This window comes from Micropterus salmoides, unplaced genomic scaffold (genome assembly GCF_014851395.1).
Source record: "Micropterus salmoides isolate LMB-PRFRI ecotype aquatic unplaced genomic scaffold, ASM1485139v1 Ms_hic_scaffold_20, whole genome shotgun sequence".
In the NCBI taxonomy this organism is placed as follows: domain Eukaryota; kingdom Metazoa; phylum Chordata; class Actinopteri; order Centrarchiformes; family Centrarchidae; genus Micropterus; species Micropterus salmoides.
Window position 1 is genome coordinate 20070448 of NW_024041151.1, and position 7301 is coordinate 20077748.

The window sequence follows — 7301 nt, forward strand, 5'->3', positions numbered from 1 at the left end:
ATGCACATCCAGGGCACGAAGCTCCCGTTCCACCATATCCCAAAGATGCTCTATTGGGTTGAGATCTGGTGACTGTGGGGGCCATTTTAGTACAGTGAACTCATTGTCATGTTCAAGAAACCAATTTGAAATGATTCGAGCATTGTCACATGGTGCATTATCATGCTGGAAGTAGCCATCAGAGGATGGGTACATGGTGGCCATAAATGGATGGACATGGTCAGAAACAATGCTCAGGTAGGCCGTGGCATTTAAACGATGCCCAATTGTCACTAAGGGGCCTAAAGTGTGCCAAGAAAACATCCCCCACACCATTACACCACCACCACCACCCTGCACAGTGGTAACAAGGCATGATGGATCCATGTTCTCATTCTGTTTACGCCAAATTCTGACTCTACCATCTGAATGTCTCAACAGAAATCGAGACTCATCAGACCAGATCAACTGTCCAATTTTGGTGAGCTCTTGCAAATTGTAGCCTCTTTTTCCTATTTGTAGTGGAGATGAGTGGTACCCGGTGGGGTCTTCTGCTGTTGTAGCCCATCCTCCTCAAGGTTGTGCGTGTTGTGGCTTCACAAATGCTTTGCTGCATACCTCTGTTGTAACGAGTGGTTATTTCAGTCAAAGTTGCTCTTCTATCAGCTTGAATCAGTAGGCCCATTCTACTCTGACCTCTAGCATCAACAAGGCATTTTCGCCCACAGGACTGCCGCATACTGGATGTTTTTCCCTTTTCACACCATTCTTTGTAAACCCTAGAAATGTTTGTGCGTGAAAATCCCAGTAACTGAGCAGATTGTGGAATACTCAGACTGGCCCGTCTGGCACCAACAACCATGCCACGCTCAAAATTGCTTAAATCACCTTTCTTTCCCATTCTGACATTCAGTTTGGAGTTCAGGAGATTGTCTTGACCAGGACCACACCCCTAAATGCATTGAAGCAACTGCCATGTGAATGGTTGATTAGATAATTGCATTAATGAGAAATTGAACAGGTGTTCCTAATAATCCTTTAGGTGAGTGTATACCCACAAAACAAAATAAATATGGATTTTCTTTTCAGTTTAAGGGATAGTTAAAATTTTTGCCATCAGATGTTGTGCATGTTTCAGCAAGTGGTATGGGTCCTACTATTAGATATCAGTGAAGGTATAACATTTCTGTCTGAGAAGCCAAAGGGTTACTGGGATACCACAGAACTTATGGCAGGAGCTAATGCCCATGAACTGTTAAATTTTAGGATGGAAGTCTGCAACTAACAGTTACTTTCATTCTCAATTAATCTGTTGATTTTTGTTTCTAATAACTGACTGGTCTTGTGGTAACATTTTTAATGGTAACATTTTAATTAGCGACCAGAAGTGCGGTAAGTTTGTCTTGATAGATGATTACTGCCAGATATTTAGATTTTAACCAGTTTCCATGACCATGGTATAAATAACAAAGATTTTATAGCCAAAATACAATATCCAACTCCAACTATCATCAACTATCATGTGAATCATGTGAAACATGGCCGATGCTTTCATTTCTGCAAAGGATAAAAGAATTCAATTCAATTCAATTTTATTTATATAGGGCCAAATCACAACAACAGTAATCTCACAGCGCTTTTCATAAAAGAGCAGGTCTAGACCGTACTCTATGATGATATTTACAGAAGCCCAACAGTTCCCACCAAGAGCAAGCACTAGGCGACAGAGGCAAGGAAAAACTTTCTTTTAAGAGGCAGAAACCTCGAGCAGAACCATGGCTCAGGGTGAGCGGCCATCTGCCTCGACCGGTTGGGGTGAATGAGAGAGAGGGAGAGAGAGAGCGAGAGAGAGAGAGGGCAGGAGAGGAACAGAGAGAAAAAGAGAGGGATGGAAGTAGAGAGAGGGGAGGGAGGCAGCCTACACAATATACACACACAGAGGTACAGACAGCAAAGGTGATGTTGCTATAGACTAAATGAAAAATGGTACAGATATTTATAGTAGTGTTAATAATAACAATCGTAATGTTAATGATTATAATAACAATAATAACAATAGGACTAGTAACAATAGTTGTTGCAGTAGAGGGTGCCGAGCAGGAACGCGGGGGCAGCAGGTGACCCGCAGCCACAGATCCAGACTCCACAGCTCCAGAGCCAGAAAAACCTGCAGGAAGTGATAAGAGGAGAGAGGAGAGGGACGAGAAAGCACAAGACTACCGGAAAGGGGAGAAGTTGTGTTAGTAACATGCAATAATGGGATGAGGTTGCATACAGAGGGAGAGAAATTAGAGGAGAGAGGAGCTCAGTGCATCATAGGAAATCCCCCAGCAGTCTAGGCCTATAGTAGCATAACTAAGGGATGGTTCAGGACTAACCTGAGCCAGCCCTAACTATAAGCTTTATCAAAGAGGAAAGTCTTAAGCCTACTCTTAAATGTGGAGATGGTGTCTGCCTCCTGGACCCAAACTGGAACCTGGTTCCACAGGAGAGGAGCTTGATAGCCGATGCCATCAAGGGAAACTATATTTTTAGATAATGCGTCACGGAGGTGCTTAGGCCCCAGAACAATAACTTCAGTTTTATCTGAGTTTAACATCAGAAAATTACAGGTCATCCAGATTTTAACATCCTGAAGGCACATATGAAGTTTAGCTAACTGATGAGTTTCATCTGGTTTGCTCGATAGATATAACTGAGTATCATCTGCATAACAATGAATGTTTATGGAATATTTCCTGATAATATTGCCTAGAGGAAGCATATATAAAGTGAAGAGGATTGGTCCGAGGACAGATCCTTGTGGAACTCAATGACTAACTTTGGCATGCATGGAGGACTCATCGTTAACATGTACAAACTGAAATCGATCTGATAAATAGGACTTAAACCAGCTTAGAGCGGTTCCTTTAATGCCAATGAAATGTTCCAGTCTCTGCAATAGGATCTGATGGTCAATGGTATCAAATGCAGCACTAAGATCTAATAAAACCAGTACAGAGACAAGTCCTTTGTCTGATGCAATAAGGAGGTCGTTAGTAATTTTCACCAGTGCTGTCTCTGTGCTATGATGAGCTCTAAATCCTAACTGAAAATCCTCAAATAAACTATTGCTCTGTAGAAAGTCACACAGCTGTTTAGCAACTGCTTTCTCCAGAACCTTAGAGAGAAAGGGAAGGTTAGATATAGGTCTATAGTTGGCTAAAACATCCGGATCAAGTTTGGGCTTTTTCAGAAGAGGTTTAATTACAGCTACTTTAAAGTACTGTGGTACATAGCCTGTTGATAAAGATAGATTGATTATAACTAGCATAGAAGTGCTGACTAAGGGTAAAACATCTTTAAGCAACCTAGTCGGGATGGTGTCTAAGAGGCAGGTTGATGGTTTAGATGAAGAAATTATTGAAGTTAGTTGGTAAAGATTGAGGGAAGCAAAACAGTCTAAACATATATCTGGTTCTACAGCTGTTTCTAAGGTTCCTGAGTTTAGAGATAAGTTGGTGCCAGTTGAGGGCAGGTCTTGGTGAATTTTGTCTCTAATAGCTAGAATTTTATCATTAAAGAAGCTCAGGAAGTCGTAACTACTGAGAGCTATGGGAATACTTGGCTCAATAGAGCTGTGACTCTCTGTCAGCCTGGCTACAGTGCTGAAAAGAAACCTGGGGTTGTTCCTATTTTCCTCTATTAATGACGACTAGTACTCTGCTCTGGCATTACGGAGGACCTTCCTCCAAAGTTTTAAGACTATCTTGCCAAATTAAACGAGAATTTTCCAGTTTGGTGGAACGCCAATTCCTCTCAAGTTTCTGCGATATTTGCTTTAATTTGCGAGTTTTAGTATTATACCATGGATCTAACCGTCTTTGTTTTATTATTTTCTTTTTTAGAGGGGCTACAGAGTCGAGTGTCATTCGAAGCGAGCCTGCAGCACTATCAACAAGATGATCGATTTGGGAGGGACTGAAACTAGCATAGGAGTCCTCTGTTACTTTGTGACTTGATAATGAATTTAGAGCTAATGGAATCGCATCCTTAAATTTAGCTACAGCACAGACATCTTGTATAGAAATTTTTGCCCGATGGCGTGTAGTTCAGCAATACAAACTCAAAAGTTATCAAACAGTGGTCGGACAAAGAGGGATTCTGTGGGAACACCACTAAATTTTCAATTTCAATACCATACACCAAAACAAGGTCGAGGGTGTGGTTAAAACAGTGAGTCGGTTCATGAACACTCTGAGAGAAGCCAATGGAATCTAACAGAGAGAAAAACGCAGTACTGAAGCTGTCATTCTCAACGTCCACGTGAATATTAAAATCCCCTACAATAATGAATGGGTGATTACTCAGCTGATAATGGGAATCACAAATTACATAAAATCGGAAAGATTAGTAATTTTAAAGGGGACTAGGGCTGGAAGATTTGACCTAAAATCAAAATCCCGATTAAGTGAACATTTTACCACGATTGTGATTACCACGTTTTTTTGCCCTCCTAGTCCACTGACTCAACTATTAGGTGGGGTGTTTTTTTAGACTCACAGATGTCAAAAACCGATTATCTAAATGTTAATTGATAAGATAATGTTGACGTACACACAACAGATGTATTCCCCCTAAATTTGGCATATCGCCACTGCTCACTGAATGTGTGCCGCTACTAATATTTCATATGATCAATTAATATCAATGTGCATTAATCTTGTGTAACACTCAACACTTTGCTCGCTTCCTCTTCTCATTCATTCAAGGACATCTGCATGACAGGTGCTGTTATAAGAGCAGCGAAGTTAGGTCTTTTAATGGCAGTGTTGTGTGCGTATGACCAAATGTGAGAGAGTGAACAGCTGAAAGTGACGGTGAAAGTGAGCAAGGTTGTTGTAAGTGTGGCAGTAATGAACAATTACATACATGTTCTTCTTGTTCATGTTCTTACTCTCCTCCCGATGGGTAAAACTGGTGAGGAGGGCTCTTTCTCATCTAACATACCCATAAACGATTCAGACAAATCTACCACCTCCCCGAGTTTACAAACCTGGGCGCGGGTAATTGCGCACGCAGGAAACACATTTGGGACAGACAAGGCGGGGGAGCACAGACAGGGGCGCGGCAACAATGGGCACATCGACAGTTTCTGGTGGAGGAAACACATTTCCTCCTTGTGTAGCGGGGCTTTAAGTGCAATCATTTTAATCCCCCACACTAACACATCAGAATTACAGGAGGTCTCGTTCGAAAACAGGTAGGCAGCTGGATCTCTTAAGATTGTTACCGGCACCTTATCCTTTTCCTCATCCCAAAAAACAAACGGTATATATATATATATATATATATATATATATATATATATACACACACACACACACACACACACACAGGTTTAGAGAGTTTTAGCAGTTTTTAACCCCACACCAAAAGGACCCTTCGAAGTTTTAAGCTGTCCACTTCTCTTGAGAACTGGACAGACAGCCATCAGATGACCTGGCTCACGGCAATAGAAACACTCGCGATTCTCAACAACAGCCACTTTGTGAAAAGGGGTGTATACAGGAGAATTCAGACAATGAATACGCCCACTAAATGTGCTGTTTGGTAGGGATCTTTGGAACTTTGTTATGCTGTAAATGCCCGCAATGTCCCGAAAACAGGAACTTGTCTGACCACATGCTGTTAGTTGATGGCTTGGCTTTGTAGATGCTAATCTTTTTTGGAACTGGCAGCTCAAGATTGCCCCTATACCCCTGCCCCCCTCATTAGTGTGTCCTCTGGTGTCTTCATAACAAAGGAGAAATACTCATTAGGATTATGCACATTTATTTAGTTTAAAATGAACTCAAACAATCTGTTAATACTACATTCTTAAATGAGGGTAATGCTTTAACCATCTCCACATCTGGAAAAACAACAGTTGCATATGACATACATGAATACTGTTTATGTACATTACATCAGTGGTGTCATGGATTGACAAGGAACCCACATCTTTTCTAGACAGGATGTTGATGAATTCAGTTGCATAGGCATCTGGAGCTGTTGACGTGGGAAATTCCTCATGACCTGAACCTCAATATTTCTGTTGTTGTTATGATACTGTCCCAACATACCATTTAACCACTCAAATGAGAAACACCAAAAGGCATAGATGGGGCCATAATCTAACAGGCAATCTTTTAAATGTAAATGTAAGTGCATGTTAGGTGTGCAATGAAGAGATCCATACAGTTCAACAAACTTCGACAAAAATATTTGCAAGTAACAGCTACTTCAAGCCTATCATGTGAGATGATCCTTGAACACATAATAATGCGGGCTTGCACAAAATCAAACCACATATCATAATCTGGATCCTCAATCAAGCCTTTTAAACAAAACTATAATGAATAGATGGTTGTCCAGTTTTTCCACTGGTGTAAACCCACTAAACCCTGATGTCACACTCTGCCTGTCTGCCATGCGGTGTTTTGCACTTTTGTGTTTAGTTAGCGTTATTTTGGTCTGTTGGGTTTTGGGGGTCTGTCTTGTCTTTCGTCTAGTGTTCGGTAACCCTTGTCATGTCTGTTACCCCAGTGATCCCTCTGCATGTCTGTCTCTGTTTTCCCCTGCTCTCTCTCTCTCTCCCTACCTGTGCCTCGTTAGCCTCATGTCTTTCACCTGTGTTTCTCCCACCCTGCTCGTTAGTCCCTGTGTATATATACCTGGTGTTTCTGTCTTGTCTTTGTTGGGTCATTGTTTATTGTCACCCAGTGTTGCAGTTTGTTCTTGTGTCTCCCTTTTACCCTGCTCAGTTTTGGATTCTGGTTTTCACCCTTTTGGATTTCTGTTGGACAGCCTTTGTTTTTGGACTCAGTCATTCAGCCACTCTGTTTGTAAGTGTGCTCGCCTTTTGTTATATTAAAACCCTTCACTGAACTGCACCTGCTAGCCTTCGTGTCCTGCGTTTGGGTCCTCCAACCTGCTCAACCCTGCCTTCACCACAAAACCGTGACACCTGATGCAATTCTGAGAGTCCAAGTTGATCTGTCAAATCCGGAGAAGTCCGTTTCCCCCCGCCAAAATATGTTTTCGTGAATTTCTTCAGACACTTGTTACATCCTGAAAAGACAATAATTGTTTTAATATTGGATATATTGCACACAATAGGAAAAAACTGAACAATAGTGATATTAATAAATAAGAATTTACCTCTTAGTGCTCCATGGCCAACAAAACCACCACACTTATATATATATATATATCAGATGAGAGGCAGAGTAAAGCTGCTCTGTAAACCTGGCATCCCAAGGGTGAAGAGTCCATTAGAACAAGTCCTTCCCACAATTCTC